Source organism: Musca domestica, unplaced genomic scaffold, assembly GCF_030504385.1.
Source record: "Musca domestica strain aabys unplaced genomic scaffold, Musca_domestica.polishedcontigs.V.1.1 15, whole genome shotgun sequence".
NCBI lineage: Eukaryota > Metazoa > Arthropoda > Insecta > Diptera > Muscidae > Musca > Musca domestica.
The window spans coordinates 13,004,523-13,020,789 of NW_026712207.1; the positions used below are offsets into that span (position 1 = coordinate 13,004,523).

The 16,267-nt window shown below is 33.5% G+C and overlaps 1 protein-coding gene across 3 annotated transcripts in view; it reads right to left on the reverse strand.

Moving 5' to 3' along the window:
• Nucleotides 1-16,267, reverse strand: part of LOC131801244 (trichohyalin-like) — a 292,580-nt gene that overhangs the window by 57,851 nt on the left and 218,462 nt on the right. For all 3 annotated transcript variants that reach the window (XM_059119681.1, XM_059119679.1, XM_059119680.1), the window contains one exon: nucleotides 3,470-3,529. The gene's annotated coding sequence lies outside the window, so the exon portion shown is untranslated. The remainder of the gene's footprint in view (nucleotides 1-3,469; nucleotides 3,530-16,267) is intronic.

The window sequence follows — 16,267 nt, forward strand, 5'->3', positions numbered from 1 at the left end:
CAGCCAGTGTAGGAAAATTGGGGTTCATTTATATTGTTTAGATGCAATTTGTCCAGAGTAGGTTAATTGTACCAACAAAAGTTATTTTTGGGATGACTTTCGGATCAAGAATTCACAATTTTTAATAGTTTTTGTTGGGAAGACCATCAAAGCCCCATCAGGATTTCTAAATTTCCTGGGAAGACGTTCGGAGCCAAGTTCGAACAAAATAATTGATTATAATGTATGTTTTTTCCATACGTCTTCAAAAACCTTGGACTTTAAAAAGGAAATTTGTCAGAAAAATCTTCCTTAGGCAAAATCTGCAGTTTTTGCAGAATATTTTTTGCAAGGACTTTCGAAGTTTTTATCATGAATTTTTGAGAAAATTGTGTGAAGATCTTCGGAGCCAAAATTATTGTTTATTAAATATTTTTTGTGAGTATTTTCGGGGTTAAAATCATGGACCTGTGATTTTTTTATGAAGACCTTCGATGTTGAATTTACGGATTCTTAAATTTTTTTATGAAGACCCTCAGATAATTGTTTGTAAAGACCTTAAATACAGAATAGTGGGTTATAACTTCTAGAAAAGCCTGCAGCTAGTGTGGGGAAATTGGGGTTCATTTATATTGTTTAGATTCAATTTGTCCAGAGTAGGTTAATTGTAACCAACAAAATTCTTATTAAAAATCCAGGACAATTTTATATGTCATTGCATTTCCAATAAAATTGTGAACCAAATTTTAATTGATTTTTCTTAATAATGAAAACTCCCATAGCCTTAACATGTTTAACCACTCGCATTAAAACTTTTCAAAATCCATTTATTTGTGGGACACAATTTTGGCTTCATGGCCTTTTGTAAATAACCAGCCACAAGGAACATATTCCATTCCGATATTTATTTTGCCTGTCATTATCAGGCAGGCAGGCAGTCAATGCATTTTCATTCCACATTCTTGGGCAAAATGATTCCTTGTGTTGTTCGCTCGTTCGTTCAGCATCTATTCTTCGTCGGTGGTTTTTTTGTTCTCCCTTTTCTACAATAACAATATTTTCTTCTTGCAGAAAAGAAGAAGAGAAAAAAATGACAACAAACATAACCTCATAAATTCTGATATATTCGCGTGAAATGGAAACATTTGCTTTATATGAATTTCATCTTTATTCGCTCTCCTCCCTTGGAGTTTTTCCTTATTTTTTTGCAGCCTTCTTTTCTTAAACAAATTGGATCCTCCCGTTTTGTGTTGCTGTGGCTTTTTCGATAAATGTTTTAACAGACACGGCTGGCCTAGGCCTTTGCCGGTGATAGGAAAACTGGTGCAGTCAGTGTTTGGAAGGACAGAGTGGAGGAGTAGAAAAAGTGAAAAGGCCAGTGGAAAAAGTGTTTCCATGGAGAATGAAAATAAATTTATGTTGGCCCCCAAGTTTTTTTTTAATAAAACATAACAAAGATATTGAATAATAAATGACAATAACATAACAGGGAGAAAAAGAAAGCATCGTTACAAACAAACGATGGAACGAACAAACTATGAAGGACATTAAGTGAATTGAGAAAATGTTTTCAGGGCTTTAGGCCAAAGTATAATTTAAGAAAGAATTATTTGTTGGAATTGAGGTTGCAAGCAAGAGAATGGAATTGAAGTCAATATTAAAGTGAACTCAAATGGATTGTTTGAATTTAATTCATGAAGTATTGCAAACATTTTGAAATGCATGTTTTTTGAACCCTTCTGGGGAGCATTTAAAGAATAGTCTCTAGTCCTTTATTATTGAAAAAAAAAAAAAAAAAAAAAAAATCAAAGGTCTCCACTGTAGAAATCATACTCAAAAAAAAAAAAAAAAAATAATAATAATAATAATAAATAAATAAATAACTAAATAAAAAATAAAAAAATAAATTAATTAATTAAAAAAAAAATAATAAAAATGAGAATAAAATGGAAGTCAATATGAAAGTGAACTCAAATGGATTCTTCCAATTTAGCACATGAAGTATTTCAAGCATTTTCAAATATACCGGGTGAGATGAAAATACTGCAACCAACTGCTGTCATTCCTAAGCCCCTCGTCCGACAGCTGTTAAAATTATTCCAGTGGCAGCTCTTTATATTGTTTACAAGCGTACAAAAGCATTTGGGGGATAATTTTTCAAAAAAAAAGTTAGTCGTGTTCGGAATTCAAGTGTGATAGTGTGATTTCTTTCGATTTGGCTGGAAAACCACAAGTGGCTATCGTTAAAGCACTCCAGCATTTAAATATGAATAAATCTTTTGTGTTTCGTACCATTGCTCGTTACCGTGATACTGGTCGCGTAGCCCGACGTCAAGAAAGTGGACGGAAAAAACAGCAACATAAGCGGAAATGGTTCGAAAAGTAAAGAAGCAACTCGATCGAAACCCGCGCCGCAGTTGCCGAAAAATGGCTCGTGAGCAGAACATATCGCAATATTCCATTCGGCAAATATTTAAAAAATGAGCTCTAGGTGAAGTCATTGAAATTCCAAAAAGTGCAAGAACTTACGTCGCATCTGAAAGAAAATAGACTCAAAAGAGCTAAAGAGTTGCTTCGCTTGGCCGAAAGTGGCGAACTGCCGAATTTGGTTTTCTCCGTCTCCGATGAGAAAACATTCCTTGCCCAGCAGTTTGTAAACAAACAAAATGATCGTGTTTACTTGCCAAAGAGGTCAGCTGAAAATTTTCATCTTCGGTTAGCCACCAGAACTCAAGCGCCGGCCATGGTAATGGTGTGGGCCGCCATAACAGCCGATGGTCGCTCTCCGCTCGTATTAATCGACAGTGGCATCAGAATAAATGCCGAATATTATCGCGAAAATATTTTGGTGGGTGTATTAAGATCTCGCAGACCTTGGACATTCCAACAGGACTCAGCACGCGCCACCCAAGATTGGTTACAAAGTGAGGTTCCTCGCTTCATTTCCAGCGCACAATTGCCACAAAAATCTCCGGATACCAATCCGTTGGACTGTTGTGTCTGGAGTATTTTGGAAAGCAGGGCTGGCACTAAAAAAAATTGGAGGTGCCGAACATCTCAAACAAGCGCTTCGCTGGGAATGGGACAAAATACCGCAGAGCAACATTCGGGCAGCGTGTGATGGTTTCATTGGTCGCTTGAAGGCCATAATTCGTGCCAAAGGTAACCAATTCGAACAATTCTAAACTTATTCTAAATTTTGATGCTATTTCCGAAATTTTTTGCTTAGAATTAAAAAAAAAAAATTAAATGAAAAAAAAATAAAATAAAAATTATGTCGTTTGACGTACCAAAGGTGACAAATTTCAACATATCTAAACTTATTCTAAAATTTAATGCTATTTCCGACATTTTGTGTAAAAACTATTTCGTTTGACTTTGTTGCAGTTTTTTTATTTCACCCTGTATATGTTTTTCGAAAATTTTAATTTTAATTTTTTTAACCACCCTCCTGGACCTTTAAAAAATAATATCTAACCCTGGATCTTACCTTTTGTTTCTGTTGCCTTATGTTATGGTCCACTACAACGTGTGCTTAATTAAGTAATATCTGAAAGAAAAATAAAAACAAATCATTAAAAAAAGGAATTTATTGAAATAAATAATATACAAATAAATAAATTCTTGATGCCCCGCCACGACAATACCAAAATATGCAGCCTTTAAATTTATAATTTGTTTATATATTTTTAAAATAAAAAAAACTTATATTCTTTCTGAAACTTACATTAAAAAAAGCAACATAACAAAATTTCGAAGAAACTTCCTCGAAAACATTCAAAACATTTCCCCTACAGAAATGCCAATTAATTTTTTTTATTATATTTTTCAAGAAATTTGTCTCGTCTCGAATATTTCCATTGCGTGCGATTGTGCTGCGATTCGCAATTTAAAAAGTCAACAAATATGTTTTTGAATTACAAATGCGATTTGGTTCTCTATAGAGAACCCCCCTATAGGGGGGTAGTTTAAAATGCAATCAGCATGATTAGCTTCAGACATTGTTGCCGTTATCATTTTGCCAACAATAAAACATAATTGACATTAAATGACAACGTGGAAAAACAATCTGAAAACACAAACGCAATTAGAAAAAACACAGAGCGACAAAAATTAAAAAAAAAATTAAATTAAATTAAAAAAAAAAGTGAAAAATTAAAAAAATTATACAAACAAAAAAAAAAAAAAAAATACAAAAATGCGGAATTTTTCAATACATTTAATTTTTGTTTTCAACTATTGGAAATATTAGCCCAGTTTAAAAAAAATTAAAATTCACAAAAATGTATTATTTCCTTACGATTACGTGGATTTTTAAAATATTTTTCGAAGACCCACCTGATCTAAAAACTTATATATTTTTTTTAAAATTTGTTCAAGGAATATTTGAGATTTAAACGTGATTTTTTAGCGAATTTTTGAAGAACCCCAAAGGCTACAAATGCATATTTTTTAAAACAATGTTTTTCCAAGGACAACCAAGGACTAAGCCACTAACCTGTATTTTTCGTTTAATATTTTTTCAAGGACTACTAGACTTTTTTCGAGAAGATTTTGTCAAGAAAAATTTAAGAATTTTTTCCATAAACCATTAAAAGTACAAGTTTGGAAATTTGATATACTTTTTTTAATGAATATCAGAGCTATAGAAATTAATTTTTAAGAAAAAGTTTTCTTGTACCACCTATAGCTGATGTGCAACAGCAACAAACATGAATATTTTAAAAGTACTTCTCAAGGTCCATCATAGCCACAAAAGTGGACTTTTAAGACTATTTTTAAGACCCATTAAAGGTACAAACTCGAATTTTTTAATTTTTTTAATTTTTCAAACACCATTAGAGCCGCAAACGTTGATTTTTTGAGCAATATATCTTCAAGGACCAGTTGAGCCACAAACTATTTTTTTTTTTATTTTTCATCCAAAAATATTCTTTAAAGGACTTACTGAGCCCTGTGCGTCGATATTTGATTCTTTTCAAGGACTTTCGGAGTTACGAACGTAGATTTTTTTAAAATATATGTTACAAGGATAAAAATATATGAGTGTGGATTATTTTTCAAGGACCATAAAAGGTACAAACTGGAATTAGAATAATTTTTAAGAACAATTTGAGACTGAAAGGATTTATCCAAAGCTTCGCAGAGCTGACTTTTTAACGTGCATTTTTGTAAGAATGTTTTTCCAAGGGCCATCAAAGCCACAAACGTCGATTTTTAATAACATACTTTTAGGGCCAAAATCTATGATATTTTAAGAGTATCTTTTCAAAGTCCTCCAGTGATACAAAAGTGGATTTTATACCCTCCACCATACATAGTATTGAGGATATATTAAGTTCGTCATTCCGTTTGTAACTCATCGAAATAATAATTTTAGACATAACAAAATATACATATTGTTGATCGGTGTGAAATTCTAAGAGATAGCACTGTCCGTCTATTGTAATCACGCTAGAGTCAAAACGAATATTGATTGGAAGCTACAATTTTGCACAGGTCAGTCTTTTGTCTGCAGGTAGGTTATGTTTGAAGGTGGGCTATCGGTCAACGATATCGTATAGCTCCCATAAAACGGTACCCCACGATATTCGGTATTTTGATGATTGTAGCCAAATTTCTCAATGAAATTGTTTGATAATCCACAAAAGGAGTTCGTTCTGAGTATTTTACCCCCGGAAAGGGTATTGTCTATAGAGAGTTACTCCATATAACGGCAACTCGCTATATTCGGTATTTTGATAAATTTAGCTACATTTTTAATGAAATTGTCTACAAATCTATATAAGAAGTTCTTTCTAAGTACTTTTTCCACTGGAAGAAAAATGTCTATATAGGTCCACGAACTTATAGCCTACATACAGCCCCCTGCTTTTCGATATTTTGACGATTTTAGCGACATTATTCACCGGAGTTGTTGCAAATTTCGTATTAAGAGTTCGTAATGGGAACTACAGTTTATGACAGAAAATTGTCTATGCAGGTCCAGGTCTTGGTATAGTCCCGATAAAACAGTACCTCCCTATATTCGTTATTTTGATGATTTTAGCTACATTATTCACCTTTTTTTAAGTTTCGTATTCGAATATTTTAATGGCTTATGGCAATAGTTGCCTATGCAGGTCCACGTTTTCTTATAGACCCCAAATAACCCAATATAACAATGACGAACGGACCAAAACCTGTAGTTCAACTCCATATGTTCTGAAACGATTTTGGTCCACGGACACCAGGGATGTAAAACCGTTATTTCGATGAGGCACGTTTTGGATCCTTTCAAATGACATGTACCGTCTGTAGCCATATGGCTGAGGGCAAAAAAACAAAACTTGCTCAAAACAGTGTAAAGAAATGGAAGCATTTTGTTTTTGTTTCTTGGCAAATGCATACATAAGTGACGTAAATTTACATAGGTTATCAGTGCCAATTGTTTAATTATACAATAAAAGTTTATGAGACGTAGACAGTTAGAAATATATAGTTTTTAGGAATAAGTTTCCGCCACATCGTTACCGAGGTGGAAACTATCCAAATTCATAAAGAAAAAACTTGCGATAATTGCAAAGGTAGTGAATTTTTTCTTGTTCTGGAAAAGGAATTTATAAATATGAAATTGTATATAAAACGACGTTTTACCCGCTAACACATATCAACTCATAAAAAGACATATTTGGAATTTTTAGTGATAGGTATAACTTTTGTACTCTTTTTTATTATTAAAAAAATTAATCAGCCATTTTGACAAACAGCATTTGCAATCTTTTAGATTTCGTTACATATGGTGATATAGGGTACGCCATTATTAACATAAATCAACATTTGCTGCCGTTGTTCATTGAATAAATATTTAGCATTCCATGTAAGCGATATCTGTTTCTCTAATTAATTTGTGTTCCTTATTTTCGCCCCCATTGAATGGGGTTTGAGATAGGGATCTACTTATTAGCTATTCGCAAAATAAATCATGTAAAGTGTCAATAATCAAGCAATACTGTCGTCGTTGTCGTCGTCGATGTCGTTGAGTATTTTCACGCAATTCCTGGATATGTCAATGTTATTTGAAAATTAAATTAAAATATCTAAGATATGCCAGAAAAACGTGCTTACATCGTTCGTTGATAATGCATAAAATACGCAAATCAGAGAGGTGATAACAAGACAATGACAAAAAAGGCAGCAACAACAACACCTACCATCACTGACAGTTACCCAGGCCATGCGGCCAACAACGTACAAATCAAAGTTAATTGTCAATAATGCGAAAAACATGCAAAACCTAATGACAGCTAATCAATTACCGAAGAAGTGCCTATGTTAGTCACTTTAATTAAAGAAGAAGAAAAACAAGTGTGGGTAAGGGGCAGGGGGTCTCCTTTAGTGGCAGGTAGGGATGGGAGGACATTGTCGTCTACTATTTCAGGCATATTAAATAAAATTAAATTACTTTGACAAATTGGCGAACAAAATTGTTTACAGAAATAATGGAGGTTCCATAGTGGCAATTATAGGTTATAGGTTATAAAATTTATTCTAAAAAATGTACAAAAAATGTTAAAATGTACAAAAAATGTTGTTAAATTATTCCGAACATTCATAATTGAGGCCCAACTAGTCCTTAAAAAAAATTACTAACAATCCAGGTATTTAGCTTTGATTTTTTTTAATAATATCCTTATAAAATCTAAGTTTGTAGATCTGATGGTTCTTTTATCTAGTATCTATTAACAAATTAAAATAAGAAATTGCATTTGCAAACATACATTTTTGCTACAGTCATTGATAAAATATTCTTAACGTTTGTGTCTCTCAAAATCCTTGAAGAAGTCCACGTTTTTCGTTCAGTCATTGCAAAAATATTCTTAAAACTAGTAAAAAAGCGGACCGGCCGAACTTTTAATACCCTCCACCATTTGGAAGAAATTTAAATGAAAACTGTTACGTTTTTTTTATAGACTGTCGTACCGAATCCGAATTTCAAATACGGAATTTGAAACAATTCCCGTCTATAATGTCGCTAAAATCATGAAAATACCGAATGTAGGGGCATCGTTATATGGGGGCTATACAAAAACGTGGACAGACATGGATCATTTACTTTACCTGCCTTAACCTGGCAAAATACACAAATGTGCAAAATTGTTGCCTTCTATCTCTTCTCCTTGAAAATATTTCATTCATTCGCCATTTGATTCTCGAAGATATTTTCTTAAATTTAAATTTAAAAAAATAGTCCTTAAAAAATATACATTTATATGTAGTCTAGATAGTAGCTTTTCTGATCCTTGAAATTATTTAATTCATTCATCATTTGGTCCTTAAAAATATTTTTTAAAAATCCAAGTTCATTTGGTCCTTAAAAATATTTTTTAAAAATCCAGGTTCATTTGGTCCTTAAAAATATTTTTTAAAAATCCACGTTCATTTGGTCCTTAAAAATATTTTTTAAAAATTCACGTTCATTTGGTCCTTAAAACTATTTTTTAAAAATCCAAGTTCATTTGGTCCTTAAAAATATTTTTTTTAAATCCAAGTTCATTTGGTCCTTAAAAATATTTTTTTGAAAATCCAAGTTCATTTGGTCTTTAAAAATATTTTTTTTAAAAGCCACGTTCATTTGGTCCTTAACAATATTTTTTTAAATATCCAAGTTCATTTGGTCCTTAAAAATATTTTTTTTTTAAATCCACGTTCATTTGGTCCTTAAAAATATTTTTTAAAAATCCACGTTCGTTTGGTCCTTAAAAATATTTTTTAAAAATCCAAGTTCATTTGGTCCTTAAAAATATTTTTTTTAAAAATTCCAGTTCATTTGGTCCTTAAACATATTTTTTAAAAATCCACGTTCATTTGGTCCTTAAAAATAAATATATTTTTTAAAAAAGCCACGTTCATTTGGTCCTTAAAAATATATAGTTTTTAAAATCCAAGTTTATTTGGCCCCTGAAAAATTTTTTTTCAAAATCCACGTTTATTTGAAAATATTTTCTAAAAAATCCACGTTTTGTTGGTCATTTGGCCTTTAAAAATATTTTTTTTTAAATCCACGTTCATTTGGTCCTTGGAAAATACTTTTAAAATGTTGCCGTTTATAGCTGAGTTGGTCCGTGAGAAAAGTGGTTTAAAAAATTAATTTTAAAAAATCCATATTTGTAGCTCATTGTAAAGTCTACGTTTCTAGATCATGTAGTCCTTGAAAAAACACGTTTAGAAATCCACGCTTCAAGCTCATTTGGTAATTGGAAACATAACAATAAAAAATATGAATATTTTTTTAAATCCACGATTGTTAGTCCTTGAAAATTATTTTAAAAAAGAACCAATGTCTTAAAAAAATAAAAAAATCAGGGTCATTAAAAATATTGTCCTTTTTTTTGCCTCCTACAGACCTTAAAAATATTCTAAAAAAAATTGAATCTTGTGGGTCCCATAATCCTTGGGCAACGGTCCTTAAATCGAATCTGAATCTGAACATCCTTAAAATATATTCTTAACATTTATTCTTAGTCCTCCTGAATATATCACCCATTTCATAACCACCCCTAAAACCTCAAATCCCCCCAACATGAAAATCTCCACAAAATTCCAATACAAATATTTGGACACTTAAAGCGAAAGAAAAACGCTCACCACTTTGTTGTTGAATATGATTTCATGTCAATTTCACATTCTTTCCTTTGAAAGCGAACATCAAAGCCCATCCGCCCGTAACAAACACTTTGAGTTCATCATAATGTTTTAACAAGACAATGATATATCACCCGAACTATGTAAAGAGCAACAAATTTTCCGTTTGGGTTTTTCTTCGTCTTCTTCGCTTTTCTATCTTGGACAATTACAATTTCTTTTGTGTGTGAGTGTGCGTTGGTTCTTTTCTGAGATAGGAAAATGTTTTGCAAAAAAATAAAAAGAAAAAAATTGAGACAAAGAAGAGTATCTCAAGACGCAAACAGACAAAAACGTCCATTTGAGTAGACAAACTGCAGTCTCATCGACAGCAGCAATAGAAACAACAACAACAGCAGTAGCAACAACAAATGGGCCACATGTTCAAATGTCAGTCCAAAGATGTGAAGTTTGTGTTGTTGAACAAACAAAACCATTACAAAAGGCCGCCTTTTATTCTTTGGCTTTTTTATCTCCGGGGGTATCCATTTCAAAAAAAAAAAAGGCTGACAAAAGAAAAAAAAAACAGACAAAACTGAAAATGAAACGATGCATAAATAAAAGTTTGGAGATTGTAGTGAGTGAAAACAGTGGTTATAAGGTATTAAGAAAGACAATTTTATAGATTGGCAATTATCTCTAAATAATAAAAATTCCAATTCACACAACCGCCATTGAAAACCCCCATTTTCTAATTTGAAGGGTTGACATCAAATTAGATTCTCAGGTTTCTGGTTGAGAAAAATATTTCAGATTTCAGAATCGCCGACTTGTTTCCCAAGTTATGACTTATACAACTATTGAAAATTGTGACCCTTTGTGGCTGCAGTACCAGAAGGGGTTCTCAGATATATCACATCTTCACAGCATATCTTGTGTTAGGTAAAATGTATGTATGTGTATAATTTGAAGAGAGTTGGAAGCTAATTTTAAATTCTTTGAGCGCTTTGTTTTTCAAAATTTTGAGCCCTGTATGGGGAAGGTACGAGGAAAAATTGGAAAAATTGAGATATACCACATCTGAATGGAGTCGGATGTTAATTTCATGTTTCATGAGCTTCATGGAATACAAAATTTTGGCCCTTTGTGGGAGAGGTAACAGAAGGAGTGACCCGATATAACCCATCTTCACAGCAGATCTTGTGTTAATAGAAATATTGTGATGGGTGTTATTTGAAGAGAACCGGATGCTTATTTCGGGGGTTTTAATCGTTTTGGTTATTTAAATCTTTGACCCTTTGTGGGGGAGGTACCAGAAGGAGTGGTCCGATCTCGGCCATCTTTATAGCAGATCTAGTGTTGATGGAAATATTGAGATGTGCCAAGTCTGAATTGAAATGGATGTTAATTTCGTGTTTTATGAACTTCTTGTAGATTCAAAATTTTGACCCTTTGTGGGATTTTTAGCCCTCTATGGGGAAGGCACGAGGAAAAATTGGAAAAATTGAGATGTACCACATCTGAATGGAGTCGGATGTCAATTTCATGTTTCATGAGCTTCATGGAATACAAAATTTTGGCCCTTTGTGGGAGAGGTAACAGAAGGAGTGCACCGATATAACCCATCTTCACAGCAGATCTTGTGTTAGTTGAAATAATGGGATTTGTGAAATATGAAGAGAACCGAATGCTTATTTCGGATTTTGAAATCGTTTTGGTTATTCAAAACTTTGACCCTTTGTTGGGGAGGTACCAGAAGGAGTGGCCCGATCTCTACCATCTTGATAACAGATCTTGTGTTGATAGAAATATTGACCGAGTCTGAATGGAATCGGATGTTAAATTCGTGTTTTATGAGACTCCTTGACATTCAAAATTTTGACCCTTTGTGGGGGAGGTACCAGAAGGAGTGGACCGATATATCCCATCTTCTCACCATATCTTTGGTTAGTAAAAATATTGTAATGTGTGTATTTTGAAGACAATCGGACACTTACATCACATTTTATAAGAGTTATAATTATTTAAAATTGTGACCCTTTGTGGGAAAGGTACTTCATAGAGTGGACCGATATTATTCATTTTTGCACCTGACCTAGAACTGACGCAAATATTAGGATTTGCAAAGTGGGAGCAAAATCGGATTATCCTTTCTCTTTCTGTGCAGAAAATATATTTTTTTGAAAATTTCGACCATTTGTGGGGGGAGGTACCAGAAGGAGTGGGCCGATATGTTCCATTTTAACACCAGACCTTGGGTTAATATAAATATTGGGATGTGTGTATTTTGAAGACAATCGGACTCTTACATCACATTTTATAACAGTTGTAATTGTTCAAAATGTTCCCCCTTTGTGGGGGAAGTACTTGATGGAGTGGACCGGTATTGTCCATTTTCACACCTGCCCTAGCACTGACGCAAATATTAGGAATTGCAAAGTTGGAGCAAAATCGGATTATGCTTTTTCTTTCTGTGCAGCAAATTTTTTTCTTTGAAAATTCTGACATTTTGTGTGGGAGGTACCAGAAGGAGTGGACCGATATTGCCCATCTCCGAACTAGATCTAAGTTTGACAATAATATTCCGATGTACCAACTTTGGATCAAATCGGATACTCCCTTCGAGAGTTATCGTATGCACCAGCCAACCAGACAGACGGACGGACATCTCTAGATCGACTTCAAATGTCCTGAAATGGATTTGGTCCAAAGAGACCCACAGTCTAAAACCGTTATTTCGATGAGGCACGTTTTTGTCGTATCAAATGATATATACCTTCTCTAGCCATATGACTGAACATTTGATATGAAGGCAGCTGTTGCTGGGTAGTGCTTAGAACTCTCTATAATTAGGAAGCCAGAACTCTCAAATCATTTGAACAAGCATATACAAGAGATACAGTAGAATCCACATAATGTGGAACCAACAAATAATTGTAATCTCAATTCAGCAGCATTTTATTCCATTCAATAATGAAAAATAATCCAAGGATCGATTTTTGATTTCCCCCCCTCAAAATCACATTGCATATGAAATACTTTTTCTATTTCTTTGCTCCTTTTTTGGACCACAAAACACCCAGCAAATAAATATAAATAAACATGTTCAAATGGTTTCAGAATTCTTTTTCTTCAGACTTATTTGGCATTTTGTTGCTCGATTTCACGCTCTCTCCCTCTCCCTTTTATTTGTTTTGGTTATAAATTTTTGCTAAACGGCAACAGCTCAGAAAAAAACTACAAAAACAAAATATGAAAGAAAACTGCTTAGAAGAACTGTACAAATTACAATTTCTGACACCCTGATGAATGAATGGACAGAAACACAAGACCGACCTACTCATGGCGGATGGATGGATGGTTGGATAGACGATGCTTTTGAGATATTGAAGATGCTTATTTATGCATTATTTTGAAATGATTTTTTGTTGGCTGTTCATCGCTGGGAAACCGTTGTCAAAATCGAAGTAACAGGAAACTGTTGGCGGGGCACAAAGAGAATTTGTAAAAAAATAAAGACACGGAGGCAGATTTGCTTTTTGAATGAAGAAAGAGAGGAAAAAAATATGATAAAAAGCCTGGTACTTTGTTGTACGGCTGAGGTATCAGATGTTGCTGTTGTCAGTCGGTTTATTTTATTTTCGCCTATACTCCCTCATTGTGCCAAGATGACGATTGCATTTCAAATGGGAGGAGGAGTAAATAGGGATGGGTGGAAATGTGTATTTATATTAAATATTTTCTTTCGGAAGGTTTTATACACTCAATGAAACTACAATACAATTTTTTTTAGGAAAATCGATTGGAAAATATGGCTACAAATCTCACAAATATGGCCATCTCAGTTGTTTTGCAATTTATGAAAGATAAAAGTATTGAAAATTTTGACCCTTTGTGGGTACCAGAAGGGGTACGCAGATATATAGGATCTTCACAACAGATCTTGTGTTAGCAAAAATGTTCGTATGTGTGAAATTTGAAGAGAGTTGAATGCTTATTTCGCATTCTTTGAGCGTTTTGTTTTTCAAAATCGTAGACCCTATGTGGGGCAAGTAGCAAAAAAAGGTCCGATCTCTTCCATTTTTATAATAAATCTTGTGTTGATTGATATATTGAGATGAATCGGATGTTGATTTCGCTTTTTATGAGCTTCATGGATATTCAAAATTTTGAGCCTTTGTGGGGACGTACCAGAAGGAGGTACCATATATCCCATCTTCACACGGGATCTTGTGTGAGGAAAAATGTTGGTATGTGTGAAAAATAAAGAGAACCTGATGTTTATTTCTGATTTTATTAAAATTTTGGTTATGCAAAACTTGGACCCTTTGTTGGGTCTAAATGGAATCCGATGTTAATTTCTCATTTTATGAGCTTAATGGATATTCAAAATGTCGATCTTTTGTGGGGGCGGTACCAGAAGGAGTGGACCGATATATTCCGTCTTAATAGCAGATCTTGGGTTCATAAAAATAGTAGGATGTGTGAAATTTTAAGACAATCGGGCTCTGATAATTATTCAAAATTTGGGAGAGGCACTCAATGGAGTGGACCGATATTATCCATTTTTGCACTTGACCTAGAACTGAAGCAAAACATTAGGATTTCAAAGTTAGAGGAAATTGGATTATTGCTTCCCTTTCTGTGCAGTAAAAAACGTCTCTTTTTTGAAAATTTTTTTGTGGAGGTACCGATTTACTCCATTTTAACACCAGACCTTGGGTTTATACAAATATTGGGATATATGAAATTTGAAGACAATTGCTCTCTTACATCACATTTTATAGGAGTTGTAATTTTTCAAAATGTTGACCCTTTGGGGGGAAGTACTTGATGGAGTGGACCGGTATTGTCCATTTTCGACCTGACCTAGCACTGACGGAAATATTAGGATTTGCCAGGATGGATCAAAATCGGATTATCCTTTCTCTTTCTGTGCAGAAAAAATATTTTTTTTATTCTGAAAATTTCGACCTTTTTTGGGGGTACCTCCCCCAGAACGATATACTCCATCCTCACACCAGACTTTGGGCTTATACATTTATTGGGAAGTGTGAAATTTCAAGACAGAATTAACCTTTCTCTTTCTGTGCAGAAAAAACAATATTTTTTTAAAGTTCGACCAGGTACCAGGAGGAATGCGCCCATATTGCTCATATCCGAACTCGATCTAAGTTTGACAAAAATATTACGATGCACCAAGATTGGACTAAATCGGATACTCCTTTCGAGAGTTATCGTGTGCACCAACCATCCAGACAGGCAGTTAGACGGACGGACATCGTTAGATCGACTCCAAATATTGTGGAACGGATTTGGTCCAAAGAGGGTCGAAACCGGTCATTTCGACTAGGCACGTTTTGGCCGTATCAATGATGACTTGCTTGAATGTTAAAATATTCTACCAAAATAATCTTCGTGTTGTTATATGTATTTTAGCCCAAGATCCCATGGAATCTTAATTGGAACATTTTAAATAAAATAAAAGCGGAAGGAACTTGCGTCTGCTATATAGGTCACTCTGCGATGTAAACTTTGAAAATGCCGGTACACGTGTTTTCTCTTTATAGCTATACTTTCATAACCTGCAGCAATTGCCTTGCAATTATTGAACAAATTGAATTCTGTCGCACAGTGGTTTTTCTAAAATTACTTTCTTGTTTTGCTCTGAGTAAATTTTTTAGGTCGTAAAAACTTTTAAAAGTTTGTCTATTTATAGAAGAACTTTGGTAGGCGCGACCAAAGAACTTTGTAGGACGTTGTTCAGAGAAGAAGATCTTTTCGCTATTGAAAACCTATAAAATACACTTCTTTGTAAAAGCCCTTCAAAAATCTGTTTTCTATAGGAGTCTGATTCCTTCTTTGCATGATTCCTTCTCTTAAGAGTTTCTCTCCCTTATAAAAGGTTTTCTTTTTCTCTGGAAGATCTTAAAAAGCTATCTTCTCTTCAGAAGTCCTTTAACAGATCTCTTATCTTGAGAATATTTTCAGAATCGTGCCTTTATTTTATTTTATTTTTTTTTTTTTTGAATAATACTTTGTAAATAACACAAATATGATTTTAAAATAAAGTTTATAAACTTGCAACAATCATTTGTTGTTGCTATAAATGTAATATCCTCCTCATCCTCTTATATGTTACTTTCCCACAAAAAAAATACGATCCTGTTTTACATTTTATAATAGAATTGAATGAATGGTTAAATTCCCAATTGAAAATAACACGGCTTGCTGTCACAACTTGTATTTCAAACCATATTTGCATGTAAATGAGAGAAACAACGATTTCGAATGTGTGTGTGTGTGTGTGTGAGTGTGTTGTGACGTATCTTCACCTATAAAACGATGAATGTACAGCTTTTCGGAAAATTAACACTCAATCACAAACCTATGACGACTCTAATGAAGTGTTAATTTGATTGATGGAAGGAAACGCCTACGCTTCAGTGATTCCCATCCATATATTCGGAGAGATAATGTTGAAATTTCATTTTGTAGAGGAGAAGTGAACTCCGATCTGATAACCAGAATTGAAAGCTTTATGCCACTATCACAACTCAACGGATGTGGCATTTAAAAGTAATCATTTTCATTTACATTTTCATATTTAAAGTTAATGTGTCTGTGTGTGTGTTTGTATTTTTTGCATTTCAGGAAATTCGCTCAAAAATATTTATGAATATTT